This window comes from Eupeodes corollae, chromosome 1 (assembly GCF_945859685.1).
Source record: "Eupeodes corollae chromosome 1, idEupCoro1.1, whole genome shotgun sequence".
NCBI classification, from domain to species: Eukaryota; Metazoa; Arthropoda; class Insecta; order Diptera; family Syrphidae; genus Eupeodes; species Eupeodes corollae.
Genome location: NC_079147.1, coordinates 169,140,921 through 169,159,878, shown reverse-complemented (window position 1 = coordinate 169,159,878; position 18,958 = coordinate 169,140,921).

The window sequence follows — 18,958 nt, the reverse complement described above, 5'->3', positions numbered from 1 at the left end:
TTTGTAAAAAACTGTCAATTCGATTTTTCTCAAAATTTTACCGAATGTTGAAAACAATATTTCTTATAAGATAAAATTAGTTTGAAGCCAATATTTCAAAGTTTTGAAAAGATATTTGAGTCGAAAATCAATTTTTACCAACTTTTATTAATTTTTTTTCGGTTTTTAATTTTTTTGTAAAAAAACTGTCAATTCGATTTTATACAAAATTTTACTGAATGTTGACAACAATATTTTTTGAAAGATAAAAGTAAATTAAAGCCAATATCTCAAAGTTTTGAAAAGATATTTGCGTCGAAAATGAATTTTTACCAACTTTTATATATTTTTTTTTAGGTTTTTTATTTTTTGTAAAAAAATAATTTTTTGAAAGATGAAAGTAGACAAAAGACAATATCTACAATTTTTAAAAGATATTTGAGTAGAAAATCAATTTTTACCAACATTTATACATTTTTTTAGGTTTTTATTTTTTGTAAAAAACTGTCAATTCGATTTTTCTCAAAATTTTACCGAATGTTGAAAACAATATTTCTTATAAGATAAATTTAGTTTGAAGCCAATATCTCAAAGTTTTGAAAAGATATTTGCGTCGAAAATCAATTTTTACCAACTTTTATATATTTTTTTTAAGGTTTTTTATTTTTTGTAAAAAAATGTTAACAACAATATTTTTTGAAAGATGAAAGTAGACAAAAGACAATATCTACAATTTTTAAAAAGATATTTGAGTCGAAAATCAATTTTTACCAACATTTATACATTTTTTTAGGTTTTTATTTTTTGTAAAAAACTGTCAATTCGATTTTTCTCAAAATTTTACCGAATGTTGAAAACAATATTTCTTATAAGATAAATTTAGTTTGAAGCCAATATTTCAAAGTTTTGAAAAGATATTTGAGTCGAAAATCAATTTTTACCAACTTTTATTATTTTTTTTTTTTAGGTTTTTATTTTTTGTAAGAAAACTGTCAATTAGATTTTTTTCAAAATTTTATCGAATGTTGAAAACAATATTTGTTATAAGATAAATTAAGTTTAAGGCCTAAATTTCAAGTTTTTGAAAAGATATTTGAATCGATATTCAATTTTTACCAACTTTGAGTAATGTTTTTTTAGATTTTTATTTTTTATAAAAAAAACTGTCCATTCGATTTTTCTCAAAATTTTATCAGATTTCAAAAACATTGTTCTCCGTTGCTCAAAATTATTTTGGAGATGTAATTATATTCTAGTCGTTAAATTTTGGAGGTGACAAATTTTTTTTTTTCATTTTTTTTGATTTATAAAAAAAACCGTTAGATAGATTTTTTTCAAAAAATATACTTCTTTGAGATCACGTTACAATTTATTATATAAAATTTAATTCAAGTCTCTAGCGTTTTTGGTTCGTAAGATATTTAGGGTTAACCAAAATTTTCACCTTTTTTTAAACTGCTATGGTAAAAAAACCACCCACGCAATTTTGTTGAGAGTCCTTTCTGTATCTTTCTGTATTATTATCTGTATAACAAAATTTATTTGAAGTTGATATCTCTTCTGGTTCTTGAGCTATGGACGACGAAAAAACATAGCGAATGTACGGACGTATAAAAGTACTCACACACGCACGCACAGATATTTCATTAAAAATCGTTTATTTAGACTCTAGAAACCTTGAAACGTCGAAACATGTCAAAATTTTCAATTCTACAAATCGGATCGATTACAATAACTTCCTATGGGAAGTTTAAAACCGTTGTGGACAAAAATTAGTTTGGTCCTTTTTTGGTACGATTGGTCATTTTAATTTCAGCTTAGGTCATGCAAATTTGTTTCAAGTGGCAACCGTGGTGAAACATTTGAGGTAAAACGAAGTCCATTAACTGATGTATTGCTATGGGCAAAGCATAGTGCTCTATCAATATGTTTGATTTCACTTGCTAAAAGTTATTAGTAGTTCAAAAAGGTAACACGGTCTAGATCAAGAAATATTGGTGTTCAAAAATTGTCCTCTAGGTGCCGACTTTTATGCTGTGCCACTCGATATTGTACTCTTCTATCCTGGCTTTCCAACGTTTCAGCTTTGAGTTGTAATTTCTATTGCTAATAGTTAATGGTGATAAGTGAATATCCTAATCTTCTTAGCTCTGTACAGATAATAACTCAAATTATCAAGTGCCCAAAAATCGCTCACCGTTCCTCATCATTGGTTGCATAGCCGATTCCTGTTTTATTTAGCGAACGGGACAGTACAGCTCTGAACGCATAGTAGTCGGAGCATTTCCTTAGAAGATAAGGCAAAAGCGTATAAATTACTTTTTAGTTATATGTATGTATTTTTATTTCGTCCTTTCAGATAATTGCCTTCTCTGTGAGATGTTCATTCTCTCCCGTTTGGTATCAAAGGACAATAATGATGATAATAAAATTATCCTTGAGTTTTGCTCTTGCAAGAACCTCACCATCATTGACATTTTCGGAGGCTATGTTCCATAGTGATAAATTTTCAAATTCAATACTCTGTTGTCATCGTAGTCTATCTACTCACGAGCTATTGAATTTATTTTATCTCTTCTGGAAAATCCTTAAAATCACCAAAATGTCTTGAACTCAAATAAAAGCGGATAGGGATAGGGTATGCCCAAGTAATTTTCCAAAGTATTTCCCAGATTTATACAGAACGAAATTGAGTCTGAATGAAGAAGTACAGAGATTGTCTTTTATTCACTGATTCTTATTTATCGTGAAGCTTGATCTCATAGAAATATTTAGGCATATACAAACATATATATGTTAAGAATAAGGACAGAGCTGACAAAAAAGATATCATTGGAATATGAGGCTACAGCTTATTTGCAGTGGATTAAATCAATCAGGAATAAATTGAAATTAGAATTTTATTATTTTAGAATGTGTAATTAAGATTACGATAATAAAATATGCAATGTCATTCGAATGAAGATAAGTCGTTAAAATTGAAATATTGGCATCCTTATAGTTTTGAAACTAAATTATAGAAGAAGTAATATTAAATGGTTTGGTTAGAGTTGTAAGGACTCATTTTCGTCGAAGATAATCCTTGGAAAAGTATTGATTTGGAATATTTTTTGTGTTAGGTTTTTAGTATTGAAATTTTCTAACATTTCCCATTTTTTAAATAAATGGTAAATCTTGATGGTAGATATTTGTTTTTAAATTAAAAAAAAAAGGTAGATAAAATAGTTAGACAGTATGAAACTCGTTCTAGAGGTTACATAAAAATCCTAAGACAGTTATTATGTCCACATTTTTTTAATTGAAAGTTTGGTTTGGAGGTTTAACGGGGCACCGGTATTATATGTCGATGGGGGAGGGGGGGCTTTACAAGGTAGGATATAATATACAATATGTAAATACTTTTGTACTTATTTTTTAAAATCAATTACTCAATTTTTAATATGTTATAGCTCGTATTTTTTTCTATTTAAAACTAAAATGATGGTTGTATTGTGTTTCTGTCACTGAGCTTTAGATTTAGATTTTTATGTACTCCTATTTCAAAAGATTAACAAAATTAGTCGTGTTACCTACGAAGCTTCTGGTTACCTGTAGGTGGATGAAGTTTCATGGTATTTGATATAATGCCATGAAGCTTTAAATAATAAGCTTTAATCCAAAGAAAAAAAAAAAGAGGCTAAGATGCGACCCACACTGATAACTTCCCATCCCGTCTGTCGATTTGTCTTGTTTAAAATTTTTTCTATATGTACTCTCATATCAATTTTTACCAAATTTGCGTATTATTTCTTGTAGACTTTATTTTTTATGAAAGAACGTGCCGTTGGATTTTTATATTAAAATTACTGAATATCGGAAACAATATTTTCTGTGATATAAAATAAGTTTGAAGCCATTTTTTTCAATTTTTGAAAAGATATTTGAGTCGAAAATCAATTTTTACCAACTTTGTTAATTTTTGTTTAGGTTTTTAATTTTTTGTACAAAAACTGTCAATTCGATTTTTTCCAAATTTTACTGAATGTTGACAACAATATTTTTTTGAAAGATTAAAGTAAATTAAAGCCAATATCTCAAAGTTTTGAAAAGATATTTGTGTCGAAAATCAATTTTTACCAAATTTTATTAATTTGTTTTTAGGTTTTTATTTTTTGTAAAAAAACTGTCAATTCGATTTTTCTCAACATTTTTCAGAATGTAAAAAACATTTTTTCTTATAAGATAAACTATGTTTGAATTCAAATTTCAAGTTTTTGAAAAGATATTTGAATCGATATTCAATTTTTACCAACTTTGACTAATGTTTTTTTAGATTTTCATTTTTTATAAAAAAAAAACTGTCAATTCGATTTTTCTCAAAATTGTATGGCATATTCTTCGTTGCACAAAATTGTTTTGGAGATGAAATCATATTTAAGTCGTAAAATTTTGGAGGTAACAAATTATTGTTTTAGTTTTTTTCTCTAGCGTTTTTGCTTCGTAAGTTATTTAGGGTTAACCAATATCTTCACCTTTTTTTCTGATAAGTTGACTTGTCGGACTTGTGTTTCTTGTTGTTAATTTTCTTTTAAAGTTCGAACGAATTTGTCGATGCCGTGGTGAACTTCTGCTATTTTTCCCATCATTCATGTTGTTGGTGATAGCCGGTCTTCTTTGATGAGCACAATGTTATCAATTTTGATGTTTTCTTCTTTTTGTTTCCATTTGTGAAGTTGTTGCAGCTGCGAAAGGTATTCGGATGACCAGATCTTTCAAAAATCTTGAGTAAGTTTTTGTATCAACTGCCATCGAGATCGGAATGTCTATATTATATATTTTCGTCTATAATCGTTTCGGGCACTGCCTTATGAGCAGTTCATATCAAAAAATGTCCAGGGGTTAGAATTGTAGTGTCATCAACATCGTTTTCGGTTGCCGTAAGTGGTCGAGAGTTTAAACAACTTTCTATATGTGTCAGTTCTTTAAATGTAAGCATGTTTTCGCCAATTACTCTTTTAAGATGATAATTGGTCGACTTGACACTTGATTCCCACAGTCCTCCAAAGTGAGGTGATGCGGGTGGTATAAAGTGCCATTTAATTTCGTCTTTCACTCTTGATGATGCATCTTCTTCATGACGCTTGATGACTGTTTGCATTTGTTTTTGGGTTTCCGTGTTGACCTGACCCCAACAAATGTGGTACCATTGTCACTATAGAAATGCGAGCAAAGACCTCTTCTTGAAGTAAATAGTTTTAATGCAGCCATGAATGCTGCTGTGGTAAGGTCACTCACAAGTTCTATGTGGATAGCTTTGGTAGCGAAGCAAACAAATATGGCGATATAACCCTTGATCGATCGGTTTCCTCGCCCCTTGGAGATTAATATTTGAATTGGTACAGCATAATCAACACATGTGTGTGTCTTGATCGTGTTACTCCAGCTGCTGCAAGTAGTCCTATTTGTTGAGTTGTTGGCTGTGCTGTAAAACGGAAGCATTTCATACACTTATGTATGACTTGTCAAATACATCTCTTACCTTGAATGACCCAATGGCACTGCCTTAGTTTTGGAAGTGTAATTCTGATACCATCGTGCAACGTTCGTTAATGGGCATCTTCAACTAGCAGTTTTGTAAACCACTCTTCGTGAGGCAGGATGATTGGATGTTTTTCTGTGCTATTAAGCTCCACGTTTTGTAAGCGGCCGTCAACAACAAGGATATTGTTTTCGTTTAAAAGTGGGTTCAAGGATAGTACTTTACACTTTTTGATGTCTTCAACTGTTATTAAATTCCTTTTTAGCTTATTCCATTGTTTTTAAGTTCTATTGGAAGTGGGTCATCCCAGTTGATTTCAGATTTCCAAATACGCTACATTAGGATATTTTGCGTTTACAGTCACAGGGGCCAACCATCCAAGGGCCAAGGGTGTCAAACAGTTTGGCTATAAAGAATAAGGGTTTTCGTTTTGTGCGCATGGTATCCACGCTTGTGTCCAAGCTGACCTTAAACTGGAAAGTGTCACTTAAACGATTCCAGTGGATTCCCAAAGTTTTTATTGTCTCTTCCTTCATGACGTCTATTTTCTGTTGATTTTGTAATTCGATTGGTATATGCTTAAGCAGTTTTTTGTTGTTAGCAGCCCATTTCGGAGATGAAAATCTGCATCACTTAACCATTTCGTTGCTCTTGAGCTTTGCACTCTGCCATCGTATCCCCTCGGGACATTACATCATCGACATGAAAGTCATGATTGACTATTTCTGCAGCGATAAGGTACTTCTGTTGTTCGTCTTCAGCTAGTTGTTGAAGAGTCTTAATGGCCAGGTATGGAGCAGATGCCGTTCCATAAGTCACAGTAGTGAGCTTATACTCTTTAATAGGTCGATCATTAGAACTCCACCACAAAATTCTCTGATAGTCTTGGTGGTCTTCGTGTAGTTCGATTTGGCGGTACATGATCGAGATATACGACTTCTTTTCGTAGGAATTCGCATTTATCTGGCTGTAACTTAAGATTATTATTTTGAAGTCGAGTAAATACTTCCGTTAGTTTTTCTTCGTGATCTCTGAGAGATGAAGCATAAATTACAATATCATTCAAATATACAAAGCATTTTGCACCTTGTAAGCCACTTAAAACTGAGTTCATAAGCCTCTGAAATGTGGCTGGCGCATTTTTTAGTCCGAATGGCATTGTATTCCATTCGTAATGACTGCTATACCCACGCAAATTTATTTGAAATCGATATCTCTTCTGGTTCTTGAGCTATGGACGACGAAAAAACGTCGGGAACGTACGTACACACGCACGCACAGTCTTTTATTTGGACTCTAGGGACCTTGAAACGTCCAGAAATGTCAAAATTTTCAATCTGACAAATCGGACCCATTACAATAACTTCAAATGGGAAGTTAAAAAGGTACGTTAAACATCTTTAATTTAGTTTTATCAGTGCATGGTGCATAGAATTAAATTTGAATAAAATATTTTTAATTTAGGAATATTTGTAAGGTTAGTAGGAAATTGTTTTGTAATTGATGGTATCTTATAGTTAAGATGTCGTTTTTCATAGTTGTTGTACATCATCAAAATTTCCAGTAGCATTTGTGCTCGTCTTCTAGGATGCCATCTTAAATGGTCTTAGTATTCAAGAACTGCTGTCATCCTAAATATATTTTCCACATCCAAGAACAGATTAAGAAGTTTATCTGTAGGCGTTTTCAAAGCATATCCTCAAACTTATACTAATCTATGACTAATCCAAAATTGTGACACCATCGAATGACTTCATTAAACTCGAGTTGCAAGGCACATGTGTCTTACAACAATTGCTTTTGTTGTCTGCATATATGAAAAAGATGTGCTTTTTTTAACACCCGTAGAAGCGCATCCGTTGAAAATATAAAAAAGACCGGATCCAATTTTGGCCCTTGTGGTACACCATGTGTGCAGCTTCTTTCCTTACTCCATGAGCTTCCAAATTCAACTTTAAATGTTCTTCCTATGGGATAGCTTTTCATCAATTTCGAAAGAGTTTCCCTGATACCAATTCTGTAAAGGACATCCAAAAGTTTATCGTGAATCAACATATTAAATAGCTGCTTATATTATGCAGTTTGTCAAAAATGAAACAAAATTAAAGTACAGGTACCAGAAGGGAAAAAATAATAAATATTTGCATTATAGGATTTATGTATATTATTTTATTATAGGCATTCTGTAGTGGTAGCAAGCTCTGAAAAATTTGACAAGGTTCACCCAATCTGATCCATTTAAAATTTCAATTGTTTCCTGTACTGATAGGGATGGTGTACCAAAGCATACTCTTCTCTGCTGGTTAAAAATTGGACACCCATTGATGAAATGAAAACAATCTTCTTTAGCTCTCAAGTTAAATAAATTGCTAAATTGGTCAAAGCTTCCTTTGTATGGTTTTCGATTTAAAAGTAGAAATTTCTTTATAGGAGAAAGAATCTTAGAAGTAGTTCTTGACACAAGTTATAATTAAGCTGGCTACAGAGTAATCTGCTCTTCATTTGACCAGTACTTTCAATTATCTGATTTCGATTAGATTCTTCAAGTTTTTGGATAATTTCGTAGAACCTCGTTTTCATCTGAACAATATTGTTGAGGTTGATCTGCACAAGTTCTCCACATGAAGCAGCAATGTTTTCCCATGTCCTCATCCACCAGTCCTTATGCCGAATTTCGTTGAGCATCATTTGTTACATAATCGAGTTTCAAAGCACTTTAATTAAATAGCCAGCCTATAACTTTAGACTTAAAGTAAAAAGTTTTGGCAGGCATGTTTCTAAATAAATTGAATAGTTTGGTGCTGTTAAGGGAATATTGAATATTTTCTGTAAGAAATTTCTTTCAAATTTTGTAATTTCTTCGTATTCTTGTATACCCCATATTTGTGCCGAATAACAAAACGAAGATTTCACGACTGCATTGAAAATATTATATTTTGTTGAAAGTTGTATGTGATTGTTAGAGGAAATCTTATTCCAAGTAACATTAATTAAGCTTTGCGAAGTTTTTGCTTTTTATACAAGGTGCTTTCTATAATCCAGGGTTGGATTTAGTAAAACACCCAAATACTTGTATTCTTTCGATATTTCTAAACGATTTCCATTAAGTAGCCAGGTGTCCCGAAATTGTCTCTGATTGGAAATCGAAAAGACCATTTCTTTTGTTTCGTCTGTTTTGATGACTAAACCCCACTTGACACAATAGTCCGTAAGACGATTATCCATTTGCAGCGTTTCTGCTGATTCGGATAACAAAAGAAAGCCATCAGCGTAGAGTAATACATTTATTACGATACCCGCAATTCGGACACCTCCTGGAATGTGCGGAGCTATATTATTAATAAAAAGAGCAAATAGAAGAGCACTGAGAAGACATCCCTGCCTTACTCCAGTAAGTGATTTAAAGGGTTTTGAATATTATGTTTTGTCATCCCAGATTGCAACTTCAGTATCTGTGTAGAAACAACGGATTATATTGCATATATGTTTTTACTTCCCCATATATCTACCATTTATATATGTAGGCTGTCATAGTTTTCGAAGAGAAAGCAAACCACATAAAAACGGTCCAGCTGGTATTATAGGTTATTAAACAATATCAACGCTTTAAAGGCCTCAAGTTGCTATCAACGTAAGAAATTGTTGATTGGATTAAATCTGAAGTCCCGATTATTTTGAATGAAATAAATGTTGGTATATGAATGATATTTCATCAGAAAAATTAATTTTGCAATCGAAATAAGTATGGATCATTTAACTTATGAACTAAAACTTATGCTGTTTTCTTCTAGCTCACGATAATTGTTACTTACATTTTTCTGGATTTATTTAAGAAATATGAATTTATCAAGGTCGTTAACATATTCCAATACCGTCCTATGTTTTTACGTAGATTTTTCTAAGGATGGGATTTTGGATAAACTTTAAAAGTAAATGCAGAAAAGGAGAAAATGATTTAACATAAGTATAAATAGGTAAGGTACCTAGTTTATTTACAAAACTAAACTTAATTACTTTGCTCTAAGCGCAAAACGGATAGTTTGGAGTGTTCTAGGAACACTACCTATTGACAATCATATGGCAATAATCTATTCCATTAACATCATAGTTTTGTTGAGTTGTTATCTAAACTCCACTTGAACAACACTTTATTCTTACATTCCAGGAAAAAGTATCGATAGAAACGAAGGAGTATATAGCTAAGGGAAAATCTCCATAGCTGTGTTGTTATTTGCCGGAAAAGGACGCAGGATATTCTTAAGTTTATTTTGATGGAATCAACTCTAAATCTCCTCAAGAGTGCCTCCTCTGAGCGGATATTGCTGAAATTGATAAAACACGTAGAACATTTCAAACAGCATTACCTGTTGCTCAAATAAGCTTCATATTGCAGAGACCACTTACAATTTCACTAGAATAGATAAATTACACGAAATACATACATTTTTCCTAGAACAATCCTTCTATAACATTGTTCATGGACAAATGCAGGTACACCGCACAGCAATAAGAGTATTCGAAATACTGCAACCCAGTAAGGTATACAGTAGCGGAGTTCAATTTATTTTAATGCATTCATATTTTTTTTAATTTAATAATTTGCACAATAGCTTACAAGTTAAAACATTAATAATGTAATAAGAACTCATGTTATGAACTTGATTTTTGTGCATCACCAACCAATTTATGTGGAACGACCACGTATTTGAACGAGTTCAAATGAAGATTTCGAATACAAAATTTGCAACCATTACGCACCAACGGAAAAGCTTTAATAGACAAATTCTACAAGGATATGGACCAAGCTTTAAGATGATTTTAAATTAGAATTTATGTGTATGATGGGAGTCTTTAACGATAAAGTTAGTTTCAAAAAAACAACGAAGACGCAATACTATGAAATTTTAAATTGGGAAAAAGAAACAAAAGAGGAAAGAGACTTACCTCATGGTTAAAAGAAAGTGATCATAGACTTGTAAGAGGAAAATTCCAAATGAATAATAAAACGGAAAAATGAATGATTAGATGAAGATAGTACCTCGAAGAATTAGATAGTAGATGCCGATGGGATAATTTGCGTCGAATATAGCAACATTTGGCGGCTAAAAAAATGTTGTTCTGAATACTTCTATACTGTTTTAAACAATCCAGCTGTCACTAAGTAAAACCAAGGTTGGCGAAAACACCGACCATACGAAGTAAACCTTCGTGGTTATAGCTTAGCGCCATTATTTTTTTTCTCAGTACGGTCTAGCCGTTTACGAGCAGAATTCTTCTTGGCTGCGATATTCTAGTCAGACAACAGAACAAACACCCGAAGAAAGACATATCGGGATTTTTGATGAGTTAAACTACTGGACCCAGGTAGTTGATTTGCCAACTCGGATTCCTGGATTGCACGTCAATCCGCTAACACTCTAGACTTGTTTCTTACCTTTGGTTCTAATAAATACGCACGGTCAGTGTATTATCGCCTCTGGGCTCATCAGACCATTGTGTCATGTCATTGGCAATATGAAAAAGTTAACTGGGCGCAGATATAGTTACAAATTTAGTTCTTTGGGGAATAAGAAGTTTTATCTCGAATAGGGTAAAATCTATCAAACCCTAAGAAAACTCATGGTTTGATTCGAGCTGTAAAGAGGTTATTAAGATCAAAAATGTAAGTTTCAGGAATTACAAAGCCAACCCGTAAGGTTTCATATTTGTTATTGTTTTATCGCTATTTCAATAAACAATTCTCTATGGCGAAATAACCAGTTACATTTCTCCCCTCAAACAATTTAACCGTAATACCCGTTCTTTTAGGAATGCCCATCAGTTTACCCTTGAGCCTAATTTCGGACGTATTGTAAGGTATAGAGATTTTTTTTTTAGTCGCTTTACACGAATGTGGAATGCTTTACCAGGCTCAATATTTTCCACTCATTACCAATGTGCATCGGTTTCTCCTTTTTAATCCTATCCTCACTTCTTAATTACTCGCATTGTGTTTAATCATTGTAAGGGTATTTGTATCCCCTGGAGTTCCCGCACAATGTAAAACAGTTTACATTATACATGCAACCAACTTCAAGATGAAATTATAAGTTGAGTTATCGTTAAAAGAATTACCAAATGAAAAACCTTGTGGACAAGATGGAATCAGAAGTAAAATGCTGAAAATTAGAAAAGTTAACTCATTTGCAGCCTTACAAACCTGTTTAACTGGATTCTTTAAAGTGAACAGATCCCTAGGCAATGGAAGTAATCAACTATTGTTCTGATACATACACGTCAAATATACACATGATCCAAAAAGTCTCCATACAGAGTCTATCGTTGGTGTTTTTGTAAACAAAAAAGTAAAATGTAAGTCTCGTTCTTATTTTGTATATGATTGTTATGTTACTGTTATGGGCACCTCTTTGAAACAGAATCCTAAACAATTTAAACTCAAAGAAAAATCAAATGGCTTTCGAGTTAACGTCACTTACAAGATTCATTAGATAAAACTGTTGATATCTGTAACGCTTTCGCAACAAATTTCAGTGAATCATTTGTTAATAGCCCTGAAGAAGTACGCTCCTTGATCTTTTATCCGTGTTGAATGACTGTTTCAGAGGGCCCAATGGTATTCCCCCCATAGTATTACAAAAAAGGATAGTAATGCCTTAGTTGAAACCCTTTCGTTCTAATTCAAACTTTCTCTAAAAACAGGCAAATTTCCCAGTATATGGAAGAAGTCATTTCTAACACCAATTTTCAAGAAAGGTAACAAGTCGGATATAAGCAACTACAGGCGCATTGCTAATCTTTCTTGCATTCCTAAAGTGTTTGAACAAGTTGTTTGTGAAAGTGTAGCATTTTTTAGTAAAAAATCTCATTTGCGAATAGCAACATAGTTTTGTGAAAAAAAGATCAACCTTTTCAAAACTCCTCACATCTCAAACATATGTTCAAACGCTTGAGAACAAGGTTATGCAGTTGACTGTGTATACACTGACTTTTCTGAAACTTTTGACCAACGCTCTTGATTTTCCACCATTTTTCTAAGCTTGGATCAAATTATACAGATACTATGAGGTAAAATTTAGAAATTGTCATTCAGAACCTTTTGTTGCTCAATCTGGTGTTCCCCAAAGAAGCCATATTAGCCGTTTTCTGTTCATCATGTCTATTAATGAGCGTGTTGTCTTCGCTCATTTTTGCTGATGACTTTAAGACTTTTAGAATAATAAAGTCAACCCATGATCGAATCCTCTTACAAGCCAACATTGATAGTTTCACATTTTGGTGTGCCCTCAACCCTTTAAAATGAAGACCATAACTTTTAATTAATAACTAATCGGTAGTGTATTTGATTATTGTATGTCACGTCGCGTCTCCACATTTAAAGATTTATGTTTTAATTTCAGTTCCAACTTAAAATTTACACATCAAATTAATTTTATTGTTAATAAAGCAAGTTCTATGCTTATAAATACATTAGAAGATGAGTAACTAGATATGTATGTATATACAATAAATCCTTTAATTCAGTGAAGAGGATTTGATATGCATAGGTGATATCATAAAGTATCCAAATTTTACTACACAGTTTGTCTTCCTACTTTTGCTTCTCCTGATAGAATTCCAAACAAATTTTAATTTTGATATCGACATTTAGGAGTTTAACTTGGTGACTAATTAAATAAGCAACCGAGTTTGCGCAAACTAAATAATTAATCGAATATATAACCGAATAATATCAATTAAATGAACGCTTGTTTAAACAATTTTAATAACAACAAAGAAAAAACAATAAAAGGAAGAATAATATCAATCATCCAGCTATACAGTGAAATCGAATTCAGAGGGAGTGTATTAGTTTCTAGGTTCCCACATTTCTCGTGATTTAAAAAATTCACCAAACCGTTCAAGTCAAACTAATCACCAATGAATTTTTAATCAGTCTTACATGATAATAATTAAATCACACCGATTTAAGTTTGTTCACAAGTTTTCGAGTGAAAGTGCAATGCAAAACCTTTTAAAGTTTTTAGTTACTTTTTTCACTCATTCGGTTCCAAAACCTTTTCCAGTTATCTTTAGCCGTGTTTTATTTTCCTTGTAATCAATGAACAAATCATGCGAAATCTGACTTGGATCTATTTTTGTGTTCCAAAAACTAGTTTTTCATTTCACACCAGGTGACATTTTGCCATGTAAGGTTTGGTTTCACTTCAATAAAAAATAAGTAGTATTTTCATATTGACATTACCATTTTCATTTGTCTGGAAATTAAATATGTTTTAATTACATAACGAGCAGCATAACAGTTATTGTAATTGGTCCGATTTGTCGAATCGACAATTATGAAATTTCTCGACCAAACAGTTGTGGTATTGATAATTTCAGGAACCCTATGCTACTCTCGCTCTATATAACACTTTGATCCGCCCCCATCTTCAGTACACATCCCCTCCTCTCCTTTTTACGAGATCCACAAGAATAATGTTAGAATCTTATCAACGCAACTTCATAAGTTTCGCCTTAAGTAGCGGAAGCTAACCGTGCAATGTGTAACGTGTTTAGAAGCTGTTTTTTGAGGAGTGACGTTTTACATATTGCTAAATACGATGTTTTTCGAGCAACCGCAAATGCAATTCTTTTTTATGCAGTGCAAGTGGATGGGATACCTGTCGTTTGGTGCAGTGAAAGAATTTCTCCGTTTTTTCATCGAAAGCGCCTAAAGGCTCGTTTCACACTATTACACGATTTTGATCGTATGGAAAAAAAACCGGACGGCGACAGTTTGCTAGAGGCACGAAGAAGAGCATATACGCTTTCATATTATACGCTCACTGCAAAATGCCGGCGGCGCACCGTGTAGCAACCGTCTACTACCACTACAGTATACGGCAGCCGGACGGCGAACGCGATAAGCTTAGTGGCGTACGTGACGAAATGCATGTTTTCACATCATACAGCACAGGAACCCTGCATATATCGTGTTTTACCGTACGGTTAAAACCGTATAATGGGTAATTAGCCATTGATCCGGTTTATGCCTTCCAGTTTTTATTCCGTACGGTCAAAACCGTGTAGTGTGAAACGAGCCTTAGGCTGCCGAGTACGACACCCAACTGTATGCCACACCTAGAAACAGGAACAGGCCTCCTTTCCTTGGATACTCGCAAATTACAAATATGTGGCAAGAATTTTGGAGATAATAGAAAAAAGGATTTCGATGCTTGTACTAAGTCACATTATTAGTTCTAGAGGTGCATGTTTAATTGAATGGCATAAAATGGTGAACGATTGCTTAACAACTTTTTTAATATGAACTGAAGATATACTTCCTTCACTTAATTAAAAATTTGAGGAATTATTGATGGAAATCGTAAATTGGATGTACGATCAGTTAACTGAACAAGCGGAAACATCATTATACGTATACAGCTTACTACAATAATTATAACCACTTTTTGGCAAAAAACACCTATTCTTGGCCGGCCAAACCATACGCAAAACCAGTACAATCTTTAAAGTCAGAGGTGAACTCCTCAGACTCACCGTCCAGATCTTCCCTATGGTGTGATCTATGCAATCGAAGAGAACGTAAAGACTATGAAATTGATGTATTCAGTGTAGAGGAAACCTTACAATTGATGAGAGTAGAACGAGGTCTTATACCAACATTATACCAACATTGTTTGAGCGATTTACGATAAAGAACATACATAATCAACGAAAATTTTTAAAGTATACAAAATTATATGCAAAACTGTTAAATTTTATTTTTGAAAATGTTATATTTTTTTAGTATTATTGCTATAAAAATTAAAATGTAAATGTCAGTCTGGTAGACGGTCATCGGCGAAACATTTAAAGATTAATATTTTAATCTTCTAAGAAAATTGTAAGCAGTATTAAAATTTTGAAATCAATAAAACTAAGACTTAAAACTGGAGAGATTAATCAGCTGACTAACCACGTTAGCTATAGAACTGTAAATGCACAAGACTCAGGGGATTTTTTTGATTTTTTTTGTATGTACGCTATGTACATTGCAATTTCTTTCTAAAAAAAAGTCCAAATTAATTCAATTGATCCAATACCAAAACTCTAAAAGGTAGAAAATAAATGTAATATTAACGAAATCAAAATTTGCTTCAAGGTATTCTTTTATTTGATTAATACAGTGTGGCAAAACCAGCATCTTTAAGCTATTAGTTTTTAATTAATAACTAGCCACGTTCCTTCCAATCCTACCATTAGAAAAATAAAATAGTTGGCAAAATCAAAGTAAAACAAAATTTCAACTACAACGCACTTTTAGTTAAAACTTTCTGACAAGCCATAATCATTAATCTTCCCATTTTCCTTAGAACAAAATACCGAAATCCACGTACAAATAAGCAATCAATTATCCGCGCAATACCTCTCATCCCGTTTTCTGCCTCTGTTGAGTTTCAACCATAATATAATGAGAATCACGTTGCTTTATCTGACACGCTTTAATAGAAAAACAATAGATTTCCAAGGTGAAATCCACAAACCAAGAGAACCACATCATGAGAACACAATGACATTACGATATGTCTTGTAACACATCCTTGTTTTTATGGATGAAAGTCTTCCTTTGAGAGAGTAATTCCTTCATGGAATTGTACACAATCTGAGTCGAGTGATTGTTTCCAAATACTATTTACTTTTTGAAACATGGAATTTGCTATGTAGGAGTAGTTAGTATTTATATATGTATATAGTTTATTTAAAATCAACATAATTTTTTAAAATAAGACATTTAATTTCATAACTGTTAAAAATTATACCAAGACATTCCAGCTATCTCTCTTTGCTTTCTCTTACTATCATGATTGCTATTTTAACTTTAGGTTATAAACTTCTATAAATTCAGTCACAATTCAACCCTTGTTTAAAGAAGTATATCCTAATAAATATAGTTATATTATACTCGTGTTTTGGTCTTTCTTTTAATTGTTTCGCCGGGTTCATCAAAATATATACACATTTTTGTACAATAACTTCTTGAACTTCTCCATCTAGCTTGGTCCCTAGCGATTCAAGTTGGATAAGGTAACTTTGCCTGTGGGTCTGGGTTCGAAGACTTTCCGGTCCGGAGCATTGGTTTCCATGCGCTCTACGTGACCCAGTCATTTCAATCGTTGGACTATTATCCTTATGGCTCCATCCATCCACAGCCCCAAATGAGTCATACGACGTGGAGGTTAAAACTATAGTCGACAGTAACTCCGACATGGAGACTGAAGACGCCACCTTAGGCATCACCCGGAGTGAGAAAGACCTGCTCAGACGAGGAAAACGCCGACAAAACAGTGGTGGAGGTTGATCTGACTAATAGTAGCAATGCTGCGATTAGTACAGATTAATCTCCATCACGCCATCATGGCCACAAACAACCTGATACTCTGACTGCATATGAACAAGGAAGACATCGTCTTAATACAAACTCCATCATCAGAGGTCTCAGGACTCCTGGCTATAAAATATTGTATGCATCGGAGAAAGGTGAACCAAGGTCATGCATGTTAGTAAAAAATGACTTAAACATATTTTTACTCCCCAATTACAGCGACAAGGACACCACCACCGCTGTCCTAACAACGGATAAAGCCACCTACTGGCTCATATCCTCCTACTTTGGCCACGACAGCTTAATTCCAAGAAACACCTTGAGGAAGGCAATTGCGGACGCGCAATCGAAAAAAGTTGGTCTCCTAATTGGTTCAGACGCTATCGCCCATCACACGGTATGGGGTAGCTCTGATATAAATGAGAGAGGTGAGTACTTATTTGATTATTTACTAAGAACTAACCTAATCATAAGTAATATTGGTAATGAACCCACTTTTGTAACCAAGAATAGGAAAGAGGTACTTGATATTACACTTACCTATGACTCGATCCACAATATGATTTCAAACTGGCATGTCTCAAAAGAGAATTCCTTCTCTGACCACAAATACATTCAGTTTGAGCTCCCGTAGATGTATTTGATGTAGCAAATACATCTACGGGATTTCGAAATCACTGGAATACTAACTGGGAGCGTTATAGGGAAGTACTAGCACAACTGCTTAATCACAACCTTCTTAAAAGTTCCTCCAGTAAAGATGAACTAGACCTTTCTGTATACCATCTCACCGAAGCCTTAAATGAATCAATGAGATCTTCATGCCCTGTAACCATTGTAAAGGGTAAAAAGAAACCTTATTGGTGGCTTAAAGAACTAGAACCATTCAGAAAGAGCTGTCGCAAACTCTTCAACAAATCTAAGTACACTAGATCTCCATCTGACTGGGACTTATACAAACAAGCTCTAAAGCAATATAAAAAAGAATTAAGAAAGAGTAAGAGGTCTTCTTGGAGAAATTTTTGTGGTAAAATAGAAAATACTTCAGAAGGCTCAAGACTCATTAAAATTCTCTCAAAAAGACCAACAATACCCAGTGCTTTAAAGACAGAAGCAGGCACGTGGACTATCACAGATGAAGAATCTCTTAATCTGTTATTAGACATCCACTTTCCAGGTAGCTCTAGCATAATCAATGACTTAACATCAGAGTCTTTAGCTTATACAAACTATTTAGTTGATCTAATAACGCGGGAAAAACTGCAATGGGCCATAGACAGCTTTGCTCCATATAAATCTCCAGGACCAGACGGAATCATTCCGGCCGAACTACAAAAATTCTCAGACATGATTATTCCACCATGTTGTGTGTAAGGTTGAGATACATATATTCCCAAAGCCTGGAGAATGGCAAAAGTAGTCTTTATTCCCAAAGCAGGGAAACCCTCATACGTTAACTCTAAAGATCTACGACCAATCAGCCTATCATCCTTCCTTCTTAAAACCTTGGAAAGATTGATTGAAATTTATATCAGACATAATTTAAAACCATGACTCATTTCCACAGCTCAACATGCTTACTCTAAGGGAAAATCAGTAGAATCAGCACTTCACTCATTGGTACGTACTATTGAACATTCCCTCGAATACAAAGAATATAACCTGGTAGCGTTCCTAGATATTGAAGGAGCTTTCAACAACGTCAGTTACCAGGCGATCACAACAGCAATTGATAAGCTGAAATTAGAGAAGTCACTCAAAGATCTTATAAGTCTCATGCTCAAAAGCAGGACAATAATTTCTAACATGAGAAGTTTTACTACCACCAGATCGGTGAGTCGAGGCACTCCCCAAGGTGGAGTCCTTTCGCCTCTTTTATGGAACATGGTAGTAAACGACTTACTTACAGCATTGGAAACAGAGGGTTTCAAGGTGATTGACTACGCTGACGACGTTGCGATATCCGTAACTGGGAAGCACCCCCAAGTTCTCTCGGAACTCCTACAAAATGCCCTAAACAGGCTAACTAAATGGGCTAAGCAATGCGGATTGGACGTCAACCCACACAAAACAGAATTAATACTCTTTTCGAGAAGATA